A 14,551-nucleotide genomic window follows, 5' to 3' on the forward strand; every position below is an offset into this window, starting at 1 on the left:
CTCGCTACCTTTGAACCATTGATGAAATTAGCTCGCCGTTACTTTTTCATAGTCACCGGCATCTGTCGCATCAAGCTTTGCAACCATATTGGCCGCTTTGCATGGCACCCCCGTTAGCAGCCTTTGACGAAAACAACCCTTACTGTAGCCTTGTTTCTCACATGTCCTCTCGAAATTCACCAGAAACAGACCACCTCTCCAATTTTGTACGACTGCATTGTTTTGTCTAGAATTGATTCAGTTGCTCCTGCTCCGTCTGGCACCATGCGCTTTGAGAGCAATTCCATTTTCTTCTGCTCTATGTTGAGCTGTCCAGCTCTCTCCTTTCTCTGCTTTCTTGTATCTCTCTCTTTTTTACTGCCTCCCTCGTTGCTTGCTCCTCTTAAAAGGAGTTTCCAAGTCCCTGAAAATGACTTGCAAATTTCCAGCTTAGTCCTTTTGCCCTCTACATCAACCTCCTCGCACAATAGCAGCAAATCTGCCCTTAGCAACTTTTTAGTGCCATGCTTGCTGCAGTGAGCTTGGACCTTGCGGACTAATTGTCGTCACGAGAAAATTAAGTCACTCATCTCACGAAACAACTTCCTTTGATTCCCAGCAGTTCAAAATTATTTCCTCAAAATTTTGAAGCCTGACAAATAACAAGCAAAGTCAACCACCAGAAAAAAGCAGCACCACGTCACATGGTCAATCCAACCACTGCCATCCAGCTGCTAGATGTGGGACCTTCGGTTCGGCTCTCACTCCCCGTCCCAAAAAAACAGTGAGCAGAAGGAGGGTTGGAGAAACGGGCTTACGGCAGAGAAGACATTACATTAGATTTATCTACATATTTACAGGAGTATACAGGAAAGTCAAATGAGAGGCATAGTGTGAACGTAAAATAGAGCATACTGAAAGCCGTCCGTGGGTTGCTTAAATACAGTCCGTCATCCCCAGAAGTCCCCAGTTGGGGACTTCAACTGCTTCTTGATTGTTCAATAGCTTTCGAGCCCCTTCATAGGCTCCACCCCCCACCACGTGATCCATCACACACATCCTCGCACAGCATTGGTGTAGAGTGCACACCTGTCCAGGAGCCGCATGTGTTGAATATTCCTGGTGCCGCCACTGCTACTGCCGTCTTCACAGCAAGACATCTGGGCCATCCCACTGACTCCGGGGAAGGGACGTATACGGACTGGAATTGCCTATTCTTCCCTGCGGGGTACGGCTGTGTGCGCGTGTGTTGTGTGGTGTGGTCGGTGGGTGGTGCGCGAGAGGGATGCTCGTGCTCCCTAAAAGGGGAAGACCGACACTCAGCGTTTCCGGAGCAGTACGGTTGTTCAATGAGACGCTCTCCGACCAGTGTCATAGTGAGTGTAGTTTGCACAATTAAAAGTCATGTTGCTGTTGTTTTAAAAGTTCTTCCTAACGTCATTGAATAACGAACAGCATGTTCGACCCGGTCGATGATCTCAGAGAGGATGCTGTGGCTTCTTGCAGTCACGGGCCGCAATTCAGACTTGGTGCGGCTGGGCGCATCGGATCTATAGTCCCAGGCCTCAGCCGTGAGAACGTGAGTCCAGCAGACCACCTTGGCTTGCAGCACAGCACGAGTGGAATTCCCCAACCAGACGTTGAGTCGGCATTCTCATTGCACAACCATACTGCTCGCCCATGCTACCTTCGCTGAGCCGATCACATTATGCGTGTTCACCACCAGCCTCCGGCCTTGACCCAAGCCGTGAGAACCAAGGCACCGATCGGCAGTCGCGTAGAAGTGGTTGTCTAGCGCACGGCAAAATACCGAAGTGTTATCTTACACCGCCGCGTTTTACCAACAAAAGAGCTAGCCGTGCACGGTGCCGTCGCCACGTCGTCACCTCTCGAGTAGAACATTCGACAGTGTGGAAGAAAACTGAGCCTTCAATCTTAACAGTATGCTTCCAACAAGAAATGTTGGATGACGCGTGAACTTTTTGCAAAGTGACTGCATGCTTCGGACTGCGAGCTTCTGCGCGAGGGCTGCAAAGTGTGCGTCCTCGTCGATAACTGTACCGCACACAACACAAATGTTGCACACAATAGCATTGAAGTTTGCTTTTTTCTGCCTAACCCTACAGCCATGCTGCAGCCTTTAGATCAGTGCGTCATCAGGGCCTTCAAGGCAGTTTACAAGAGAAGACTGATTGACACTCTTCTCGTGAAGCTTTGTATGAAGCAGGACTCTTGGCGGGAGCAATCCAGATGCATGGGACTGTGAGTAAAGCGAAACGATTGCCAACTGCTTTCGGCACGCAGGTTTTGTTTCACCCGTGCATCAAATGATGACCCCAATGAAGCAGAAGCAGAGCTCGATCAGGCATAGAAATATTTTTCACGTCTTGTTGGTGACATGTCCAACACTGACTATAGGAGACTTTGTAAGTGGCGACGACTTCGCAGCAACCACAGCTGCACTGACGGATGCCGAAATCGCTGCTGAAGTCTCTGAACATCCCGCAGACAAAGCTCAGGCTGACCCTGCAGACGGTAAGAACATCCAGACTTCACAGAAGTGCTTGCTGCATTGGATTTACTGCGCCGCCACTGCTGTGCTATTGAAGGCAATGAGTTTGCCCTTGTTGAGTGTTTGAAAACTGTGGAACAGGGCGTAATACGGAATGCGATCAACACAAAAAAGCAAGCTGAAATAATGCAGTTTTTTGCGCGTAAATAAATGAATGTTACCCAAGTAAGCACCTTCCGAGTTGCTGTGTCTTTGATTGAATTTTGCTGCTCTTGCATGTATTTTCTACGAAATTTTATATTACAAATTATGGATATAGCAAACTATATTCCAATTTTTTAACTGTGCCTCCGATGGGTAAGCATTTATTATAAACAGTTGTTCCCAAGGCCTTTATTTACCCAAAGTGAAGAAAATGCGGGCGACCCCCCCCCCCCCCCCCCCCCCCCCCCATATCAGTAAGAAGAAAATATGACACCACTTTGAAAATGGACAAGAACGTGGTTTTGTCATCATTATTCACTGAGGGAACCCTTCGAATACCTTGGCAAAAGCTGCTGCCTTCAGTTTGGGCCGCTTTTGAAAGACATGCATCTTCCCATACTTACAGTGCCGAATGATGTCCATAGTGTCAAATAGTTTCTCATCAACACGCACGTTTGGGGAGTCAAATCAGAGGTCAACAACCTTTCGGCGAATGGCGGTTCTCTATTTCTGTCGGCATCGAACGGGAGACAAGAAAGCGAGGGCTTGCTGTCATCGGTCCCACAGCTATAGTGGCAGCCCAACAAATGAACGGCATTGTTCATAGAATGCAACACCATCGTGAAAACAAGTGCATACGGATATTTCATCATGGCACCAATTAAACTGCAACACTACATACGCGCCCCTCCATACGTAGCTTACTACGCAGTTAGATGGCTGGTCTCGTTTTGCCGTCTACGAACTTGCACGGATGGATGGATGGAATTTTGTAACGTCCCCTTTGAAATGAGGTGGTAGCAGTTGCTATCAAGCTCGTTTTTTTTCCTGTATCTTGTATATTGTTTTGGATCGGTTAACTATGCTTTTACGGTATGCAGTCACAGAGACGATGACGAAGTGCTGGACGAATGATCAACGACGACGCTGAAGCTAGGCTCTGTTGGCCCTGCGAGTGTGTCCCTGACAGCGATTTGTTGCGGCTACGTCAGAGTGTGCCTCTTGGTGGAGGTGCTAGGTACGACACCAATACCACAATCTGGTTCTCCGAGTGACCGCCAGCTTGATGCTAGCACTATGCTGTCCAATGCAGCCCCTTCTACAGCGCAAAACCAGCGCCCACTGTCGTCGTGGTCCAGCCTCGTAACCCAGGCACCTTTTGAGGCACCAGTGACATCAGCATAGAAGACTGGCTCTCTATGTATGAGTGAGTCAGTAAGAATAACTGATGGAACGCATCCTTGATGCTTGCGAACGTAATTTTCTACCTGCCGGGTAAGGCGCGCGTCTGGTTTGAGATGCACACGAAGATCTGGCATGATGGGATATGTGCGAAGAGAAGCTCCTGGATCTCCGGCAAGCCAATCGACCGCAAGCTCGGCGCTAAAAAAAACCTAGCATTGCGAGCACAGTCGTTGACTGAATCACATCTGTCGTACATACAAGACGTCCTAGCTCTGTCGCAAAGTGGACAGCGCCATGTCAGAATCTGACATGGTGGGGCACATCTTAAATAGAATTGCTGACGAATTTGCAAAGACTGTAAGATGACCGACTCCGTCCACGAGGTGAGCAAGCTAAAGACCATTGTATTGCTCCTCGCTTCGGCCACTTGCCAAACACGCTTGCTACGCCTTCCTGCGAGGATCTGCAAAAACTGCAGCAGCCACCCCATCAGCTTAACTTGACCAGGATCGTTCGCAGAGAGCTGGAGGCAATGGCCCCCGTTGCCTTCACTCCTCAGCCGGCGGACGCTACTTTAGCACTGATCCAAGCTGTCGTTCGCCAAGAATTCATGAATGTGGGCCTTAATGCGAACGTAAGCCTTGGCTCTGGTCAGCCGTCTGCACAGATATTTGTCCAGCCCACCGTTCCAGTGGCAGCTGCTGCGACTCAGACTGCGCCCTTCCCAACGCAATAACGCTACCGTTACCCGGAAGAATGGCAAACCTTGGACAACCGACCCATCTGCTTCAACTGCTCACGTGCCGGCCACATTTCTCGCCATTGCCACAGCCTTTGGGTTCCACCACCTCGACCTCGCTATGGATGGATGGATGGAATATTAGGAAACAGGGTGGTAGCAGTTGCTATCATGCTCATTTTTCCCCCTATACCTTAATTATTGTTTTAGATTGGTTACTAAGCAGGGAGCGGCAAAAAGTTCGGTGGGTCGATGAGGTTAAGAAGTTCGCAGACGTCAAGTGGATGCAGCTAGCACAGAACCGGGTTAAGTGGAGAAATATGGGAGAGGCTTTCGCCCTGCAGTGGGTATAGTCAGGCTGATGATGATGAACTATACCATCATTCTATTTATTGAATATTTGTTTCTACATTACTAACATTATGTCACTTTTCTGCTTTTAAGCCCCAAATCTTCTAGTCATTTTTTGCTAGCTCCCACCGCAGGTTTTCTTACCCGGCCACTGGCATCTCTAAACCCCAGAGCTTTAGGAAGAGTGACAGCACCTGCATCGAATTCCAGATGGATACCATTACATTCGAGTACAATATGGTCAACTGCTTCAGTGGAGTTACCACATACTGCACATGCGTCATCTTCATTGTTAAATATCTTTTTGTAGCTACGTGTTCTAAGGCACCCTGATCTAGCTTCAAAGAGTAGGGCACTGCCTCTTGAGTTATCAAAGAAAGCTTCCTTCCTGATCTGCCTTTTCCTCTTTAAGTATAATTCCACACTCTGTTTCTTTTCGATCGAATTTATCCAATTTTTACCCTCTGTGTTTTTCACCCGTTACTTAACGCTCTTTATGTCTTCGTCCTTGTGACCAGCATACTTATTGGTTAGTTTCCTAGTTCTTTTCCTCCACTGTGAGTCAACGCTTTTCAGGTACAGGTATTTAAATACTTTAGCTGCCCATCTGTTACTGTCCAATTTCCTCAGGCGTTCCTCATATAATATTTTACTCTGAAAGGTGCCCGGCCCATATCTCCCTGTACCGCCTCATTTGTGGTTTTGCCATGGGCACCTAGTGCTAATCGTCCAACGGATCTCTGATTTATTTCTGATGTCGACTGTACCTCTGATTTTAGGCACAAAACCGCATTTCCGAAAATAAGCCCGGGCACCATAATTCCTTTCCAAATACCCTCAAAACCTACTATCATGATCGTAGCGCTGCCTATGGACCACACTCAAACTTTAACTCGCCATCTCCACGCATGTCCAGCCGCTCGCCGTCTCCCCAGAGCCGCCATCCCCGCTCGCCCCAACCTCGCCAATAATCATCCCCTCACTTCCCTGGCTCTCCTCCAAAAAACTTATCAATGTAGCTCCCGGAGGTGAAGCTGCATTGACGACCCCTCCCGAAAATCCTCTACTGACATCGCCACAATCTTCTAGATATCTGTGTAGATGGTGTCCCTGTTACCACCATCATTGACACTGGTTCCCAAATTTCCGTCTTCATTTTGCCATCGTCTCAAAAACATTGTCACACACCCGCCACTTCATCAGCCGTTGGTGTCACTGATAGAGGCATCGCTGCCGTTGTGGGAATGTGCACTGCACACGTGAGCATTTGTGGTTGCACTACCCCTGCGCTCTTCACTGTAATCGACCACTGCCCTCACGATGTGATCCTCTGCATAGACTTTTTAATGGCCCACTCTGCCCTGATTGATTGCTCAAGTGGCCTTTCTGTTCTGACCACACATGCCACGCTTCCGCTCCAACGAGTTTGTTCGCCGCCCGCAGCTGCCATGTGTAGGTCTCTTCGATTTGGCTGCATCAGTTCAAGGAGTGTACAGCACCGCTGTCCTCATTTTGCCGGTGCCGCGTGCGCCGTCTGCACTTCCCTTCTCGTTTTGTCAAGGTGCAGGTTCTGTACAAGTTCTTGCCCACCGCGTACTTGCTCAAGAGGAGGTGCAGAAAAAAGTGCAGCATGGTGTACGCACCGCTCGGCCAAGAGCAGACTATGCTGCGCATTGTCTGCAAAGCTTTATAAAGCCGGACAGTTATCCGCAAATAGTAGCGGGGCTGCATGCTGGTGACTAGCATTTTGTTGGTGGTCAGGAGCGGTATTATATGTATTATGTCTTCAGTGGGCATAGCAGCATTGCCGTGACACTGTCGCCTGATGTTCATGCAGGTTATTTGTGTGTGCCTAAGCTTCATCGCTGGAGGTCCGGCGAAATTCTTCCATGGTGGACACATTGAGCCTCGACACAATATCGGATTGCTGCCGTAAATCGATGGGAGCGGTGTTTTCTGCCAATTCACAGCGCACAGCAGCAACCAAGAGCAACATGCTGCAGCTATCTTCAACACACCATCCGGAGGCACGATGGCATCATGATGCATGCCCACAACTGATCACCTGTACGTTATAAAAGCGTGGTCCGCGCCTACCAGCTTCAGTGGACAGCCTGACGATCTGCTGTTCATGCAGGTTATTTACGCGTGCCTAAGCTTCATCGCTGGAGGTACGGAAAAATTCTTCTATGCTAGACACATCGAGCCTGAACACAATATTGAATTGCGGCCGCAAATCGGTGGGGGAAGTGTTTCCTGCCAATTCACTGTGTACAGCAGCAGCTATCTTCAACGCACCATGCGGAGACACCATGACGCCCAGAACTGATCACCTCGACATTATAAAAGCGTGGCCTTCACCTACCAGCTTCAGTGGGCCTGACGTTCCGCTGTTCATGCAGATTAGTCATAGAAAACACGGCTTTCATAGTGATGTTATGTCCACAAGTTGTTGCCTGTATATTCGATTGTTTTTCTTTTGCTGGCTTACTACTTAGTCTCTCTGGAGATGTGGAGGAAAATCCGGGGCCACTGTCTGATGAGATGTGTAAGGAATTGCTTCAGATAAACTTACTGCGGTCCAGGAGAAACAAGAGAAACAGAAACCTTAGAGAATCGACTCTACACTATTGAAGCTAAGGTAAACACTTTAGATGAAACCCGTACTAGAGCAAAAAAGCCAGCGTTATAGGCTGCAGTGCTGTGGCGTCTGGATTGCTGAAAATCGTCGATGAATTGGACTATCATTCCCATCGAAATAATCTTATTAGGGGAATCGCAAAGGATGAACAGGGAATGAGGAATTCCTAATGGGTAAAGTAAAAGATATTGGGTGCTACTTTGCAGGTAAATGTGAGTTCTACGGAACCAATTCACAGATTAGTTAAGAAATCTTCTGGTAGAACTCGCCCAGTTATCCTGAGGGTTCCAGACTACAGGGATAAGACGAAAGTCTTGCAAAACTGCTTTAAGCTGAAAGATACTGATTATAGTATCAGCGAGGATTTTTCTAAAAGAGTACAGGTAATAAGGAAAAGGCTGTGGGATTCAGAAAATGAAAACGAAAGGCAGGAACTAAGGAAAAGCTTGTTTTCGACAAATGAAGGGCAAACAAATTTTATAGCTGGAATGAGAAATTCAAAGAAAAGGTCAAAATAGCAATCCCTTCAGGAACAAATGACAGTAAATGACGTACAGAATAATCAGTTGTAAATGCGAGAAGTCTAGCAAACAAGGGTCATATGCTAGAAGCTCTAGACATAGGTGAGGAACCTGACACTGCTGCAATTACAAAAACTTGGTCGCATAAAAATATATAAGATAATGAAATTGCACCACCTGGTTACACATTAGTTAGGAAAGATCGAGATGGAAAAGGCAGAGGTGTGGCCCCTCTGATCAAGCGTAGAATCATTTTTTCAACTTTAGATGCTCCAAGCGATATAGAGGCTGTTTGGATATGTACAAAACTAAATAATCGCACTGTATTTATAGGTGTTATGTACAGGCCTCCGAACTCCTTGGTAGAATACATAGCAAAGCTCAGATCGTTTATGGAAAGTAATATGAATGAACACGATAGCATTTTGTTATTAAGTGATTTTAACCTCGTGGCTATTGATTGGGACTCCTATTTCCAGGAGATGCAGATGTTACTTGCTCTGAGGCATTTTTGGACTTGATATTTTCTTTTAACTTAACTTGTTCACGAATTTACAAGGGTGTGCATAACTAGGTCTTCAATATTAGATCTGATTCTGTTATCCAGTTCATTGACAACGTTCGTGAATGAATGTGTTGTTGATGATGGGTTGTCTGATCACAAAATGACAATTTTGTCCATGAACATGTCACCTTACTGCTTGCTTGCACCAGAAGTCAACTATTCAGTATCTAAACTTTCAAGCTGCTGATGATGTTAATGTTTTAGATTGTCTTAAAAGGTCGTTTGATAAGTTGATGCATCTTTTTGAGTCAAATAGTAGCACTGATGAAGTGTGGGAGTTCTTTGCCAATACGACGAATTGTATCACGCGGTTTATACCCAAGGTCTACAAAAAGTGCAAACAAAAAAATCCCCTGGACTACAAGAGAAATAATTCATCACAAACGGAGGATCAGAAGAAAAAGAAAAGAGTGTTCCCAAGATCGAGATACCGAAAACCTAACAACACTTTAGAGCATGAGATTAGAATTAAATTGTCTTATCAAGAAAGCAAGGCACAGATTCTTTAACGTCAAACTGACAAATTTTCTTCATAAAGCACCAGGCAAATTCTGGACATACGTAAATCCCACGAAAAAACAAAGCAAAGGCAAAGATAAGACTATTACTGAAGAGCGTGCTGAAAATTTCAATTACCTTTTTTCCTCCATTTTCATTGAAGATGATGGCCCACTTCCTAGCTTTTGCAACTCCTCACAGCGCCCTTCAGCGTCGGACGGAGTGATCAATGAGAAAGGGGTCTTGAATCTTTTTATACCTTAACATTAAGAAATCCCCCAGTCCAGATAGTATCCCAAATGAGTTTTTATATAGGTATGCAGAGTGATTCGCTAAATATCTTACCAAAATATTTCAATCGTCACTTATCCAATGCTAATTTCCTGCAGCTTGGAAACTAGCTAAAATAGTTCCAGTTCACAAAAATGGTAGCACATCTGACGTAAATAACTATAGACCCATATCCCTTAGGAGCACATGCTCCAAACTGCTTGAGTACGTAGTCTGCAAACATCTTTCAAACTATCTCGAAACTTACCACCTATTGTCACCAGCGCAACATGGCTTTCACAAGGGCTGGTCTACAGTAACGCAGCTTGTTCAGATGGTTCACAACCTTTCGCAAACTATAAATAGCCGAGGACAAGTTGACCTAATCTTTTTAGACTTCGCGAAAGCGTTTGATAAAGTAGCTCATCCTAAACTCCTACTAAAAATCAATGAAACATTTAAAAATGCAAATATCACTCACTGGTTTACATCATACCTCCACTCTCGCCAGCAATATGTTCAAATAGGGGTCAAGTTGCAAGCTCGTTTTGTCTGGAGTACCTCAAGGCATTTTTTTCTGGTATTTATTATTGATTTGCCAAGTGATAATTGACGCTCCTCTAAGGTTATTTGCAGATGACTGCGTTATAAATAATAGGACTGAATCTCTATGTAACCAATTAAACCAGAACACTAATTTACAAAACATTATCAGCTGGTGTAATCTATGGCAAATGAATTAAACAATGTAAAAGCTGTTTGAATGACTATAACGAGAAAGAAGATGGTCTTGAATTATAAATACTGCATTGGTGCACACGAACTAAAAAAGGTAAGAGAATATAAATATTTAGGTTTCTTATTTACTTCAGACCTGAGGTGGAACGCCCACATAAAAGTAAGGCAAACAAAATTCTATGGGGCCTCAGGCAAAGATTATATACAGTGCGACCCCTGAAGTTAGAAGCCTTGCATATAGAATGCTAGTAAGACAAACTTTTGTATATTCAAAGATAGTATGGGACACTGCAACAAATGGTCATAAATTGGACAGAGTTCAGCGGCTGGCTTCTAGGTACATATTTAACAAACACCAGCATGTGTATTCTCCGACTGAACTACGCAAGCGTGCAAACCTCACCCCTCTAGAATTACAGACCAAGATTGACAGATTGAAATTCCTTTTTTATACGAACAGGTTAAAATTAACTTATCCGAATACTATGTAATGTCACCGGATCCACGCTCCAGACATAGGCACAGTTTGAATGGAATGCACTACCAGAGTCTGCCGTCAAGTCTTCTTCCATAAGCGTCTTTACAAATTCGTTGGAAGCTCATTCAGCGTCCTAGGATGTTTTCTTGTTCTTGTCTTTTTTGAAATACATGGAAGAAAAATTCTGCAGCGCATGGTAAACTTTTTTTTTTATGCTGTAGTAATCCCGATCGCCATCAGCTCGCGCGCCAACCCGAAGAGGTAGACGAAGTGGAGCCGGAGCCTTGTTGGCACTGCACTGTTGGTTCGAATGCTACCCCCGTCGCTTTGGTTTGCGGACGTTGCCTACGGTCTTGGTGCTCCAATAAACACCTTACACTTGGTGGAGGTGTCTCGGTCGTCGCCCCAGTCTTCCTCGCAAATTTCACCGTGGAACTTCGGAACCTCACGCTACCGCCTTCGGTCACAACCATGCAGGATGCTCCCAGCCAACCATCGGCGCCCATCCCTGCCACTCCTGCCACCATCTTCTGTCCCGGGGCACAACGCCCCCGTGACCCACCTTTCTTCAGAGGTACCAACGACCATGACGTTGACGACTGGCTGGCCTCTTTCGAGCGCGTCAGCACTTACAACCACTGGGACGATTCCATAAAACTGAGCAACGTCCTCTTCTACCTCACGGACGTGGCAAATCTGTGGTTTCGAAACCACGAAGCCGATCTTTCGACGTGGTCTGTCTTCAAGAAGAACTTCGCGGATGTCATCAGCCGTCCTGCGGTACGCAAACTCCGCGCCGAACAACGCCTCCATGCACGGCTTCAACTTCCCGAGGAAACGTTTACCAGCTACACTGAGGATGTGGTTGACCTCTGCAAGCGGGTCAATCCGTCCATGCCCGAGCCCGAAAGAGATCCCTCAACCACAACGCCGCATTACGAAGCCATGGCGAACCACCGACAATCGACCAATTTGCTATGCTTGCGGGCTCCCGGGTCCCGTCGCTCGCCTTTGCCGTCAGCGCCCGCTTCATCCTGAGAACGCAGTCCGTCAGTACCACTACGATCCCGAGCCGCCCTTGAGCAACATCTCTTCTGGATCGTCTCAACCTCGGGCTCAGTACTCGATACGCCGTTTGCCTTCGCCTCGCCGACGTTCCATTTCGCCGATGCTCCAGCGACAGGGCCCTACACAAGGGGAAAACTAAATTCCACAGTTCCGGAGCAAGAACTGCGTGTTTGACGAACTCGTTAAGTCCTCCGCCTTCTCCCGCCGACGTCATTGAAGTGTGCATAGAAGGTTTTCCCGTTCATGAGCTGGTGGATACAAGTGCTGCCGTTTCCATAATTAGTGATGCCCTTCGCCACAAAATTCGCAAGGTCACGACGCCGCTTTCTGCCTTTTCGCTTCGTACGGCAAGTTCAGAGCGCATCACCCCAGTGGCAACGTGCACGGTACGAGTTTGCATCAAAGACATTACGTATCTCGTCGAGATGGTAGTGCTTTACGCCTGCTCCCACGACATCATCCTCGGCTACGACTTTCTGTCGACTCACAGTGCTGTGATTGATTGTGCCAGTGCTGAAGTTGAGCTTTCCCCTGTGTGTAATGTTTCCCTGTGTGACTTGCCTGTGTGCCCTGCTAAACTCCTTGTAGCTGCAGACACCGACATTCCTCCCTTTTCTTCTGTTCTCGTTCCCCTTATTTCGACATCTGCCCTCCCTAGTCCTGTTCTCTTTATGCCCAAACTCGCCTCCGCCCACCATAACCACCTCCTTCTTCCTTTCGCCGTTCTAATGATTTCTGATGGCAGCTGTGTCATCTATGCTTCCGACCCTTTTCCCTGCCCGACAGTTGTTCTTCGCGGGGAGTGCCTCAGCTAAATTGAAGAGCTGGACCCTGATCGCACTTACATGTTCTCCGAACCTGAAGTTTTTCCTCACGTCGCTGCCCTCACGTCTTGTGCTGCTACGAGTGATGAGCTTCCTGTCGACACCCTTCATCGAGCTATCGCGACTGACCTTCCATCCACCCAATGGGACCAAATAGTCGCCCTCCTTCAGCGCTTCAGTGCATCTTTTGACGTGTCCCAGCCTTCCTTGGGCCGCGCCTTGACCGTTTCTTATGCAATCGACACTGGTCCTCATGCTCCCCTGCGGCAGCGACCATATCGCGTGTCACCCACTGAGCGCCGCGTCATTCGTGACAATGTCGCCGATATGCTTCAACGGGGCATCATACGACCATCTCATAGCCCTTGGGCCTTTGGCGGGCCGTTGTCCACGCGCTAGATTGTTTGCAAGGAGCGGAGTTCTTTTCATCGCTAGATTTGCGCTCTGGCTATTGGCAAGTACCGATGGCTTCCGCTGACCGCCCGAAAACAGCCTTCATCACTCCCGATGGCTTGTATGAATTAAATGTGATGCCGTTTGGACTATGCAACGCCCCCGCCACCTTCAAGAGAACGATGGATAACATTCTCAGTGGGCTCAAATGGGAAACGTGTCTTTGTTATCTAGATGACATTGTCGTTTTCTCGAAAGATTTCCCTTCCCACCTTCTGCGCCTTCAGCGTGTCCTTACGTGCCTTACTGAAGCCGGCCTACAGCTCAACTTGAAGAAATGTCACTTTGCCGCTACCAAGCTCACAATACTTGGTCATGTCATATCCAAGGATGGCGTTCTACCGGATCCTACCAAACTTCGTGCCGTCGCAGACTTCCCCAAGCCCACAACCTTGAAAGAACTTCGCAGTTTTGTCGGTCTATGTTGGTATTTCCGCCGTTTTATCCGCAACTTCGCCAGTATCATCGCCCCTTTAACGCAACTTCTCGCCGGAGGCCCGAACCTCTCCATTTGATCACCAGCCTGTGATGCTGCGTTCAGTACACTACGCCGTCTACTGGTCTCTCCCCCTATACTCCGCCATTTTGACCCTGCCTGCTCGACCGAAATACACACTGATGCAAACGGCGTAGGTCTGGGCGCTGTTCTTGCTCAACGGAAACCTGCATATTCAGAGTATGTCGTCGCGTACGCTAGTCGTACCCTCACGAAAGCGGAATCGAACTATTCCATGACCGAAAAGGAGTGTCTGGCCATCATATGGGCCATTACCAAGTTTCGTCCTTATATTTACGATCGCCCATTCTACGTTGTTACCGACCACCACGCGCTCTGTTGGCTATCCTCCCTCAAAGACCCCTCCGGCCGCCTCGCCCGCTGGGCGTTACGCCTTCAGGAGTACAATATCCACGTCATCTATCGATCTGGCCCTTTCCCATTCACCGCTTCCTAACGACTCGACGGCTGGCTTCGTTTGTGCCTACGATATGTCACCGCTCAACATTACCAACATGAAATCTGAGCAGCAGAAGGATCCATGGATATCCTCCCTCTTAACATTCCTGTCTACGCCCGCATTGCTGTCTCTGTCACATGCACTTCGTCGTCAGGCCCACCACTTCGCCCCTCGTGATGGATTTTTATACCGCTGCTATTACCATCCTACAGGGCGAAAGTGGCTTCTCGTGATTCCGCGACATCTCCGTGCTGAAATCTGTGCCTCTTTCCACACCGATCCCCAATGCGGCCATGCAGGTGTCATGAAAACCTATTCTCGACTGCGTATGAGATATTACTGGCGCGGCATGTACCACTTCATTCGTCAATACATCCGATCCTGTATCGCCTGCCAACACCGCATGAATCCACCCCCTCAGCCAGCCGCTCCATTGCAGCCATCGCCTTGCCCCAGCCGCCCTTTTGACCGTGTCGGTATCAATCTGTATGGCCCGTTTCCGACCACTTCGGCTAACAACCGCTGGGTCATCGTAGCCTTTGACCACCTAACCCGTTATGTGGAAACAT

The 14,551-nt window shown here is 47.6% G+C and overlaps 1 protein-coding gene and 1 pseudogene across 5 annotated transcripts in view; one reads left to right on the top strand and one right to left on the bottom strand.

Annotated features, from left to right (window-relative positions):
- LOC146172058 (ubiquitin carboxyl-terminal hydrolase 8-like) overlaps window positions 1–14,551 on the bottom strand; it is a 469,773-nt gene that overhangs the window by 330,990 nt on the left and 124,232 nt on the right. The window lies entirely within an intron of this gene.
- On the top strand, window positions 2,449–8,143 carry LOC146172062 (uncharacterized; annotated as a pseudogene).

The sequence above is a fragment of the Amblyomma maculatum genome, unplaced genomic scaffold (genome assembly GCF_055883805.1).
Source record: "Amblyomma maculatum isolate TAMU_Amacu unplaced genomic scaffold, ASM5588380v1 scaffold_14, whole genome shotgun sequence".
In the NCBI taxonomy this organism is placed as follows: domain Eukaryota; kingdom Metazoa; phylum Arthropoda; class Arachnida; order Ixodida; family Ixodidae; genus Amblyomma; species Amblyomma maculatum.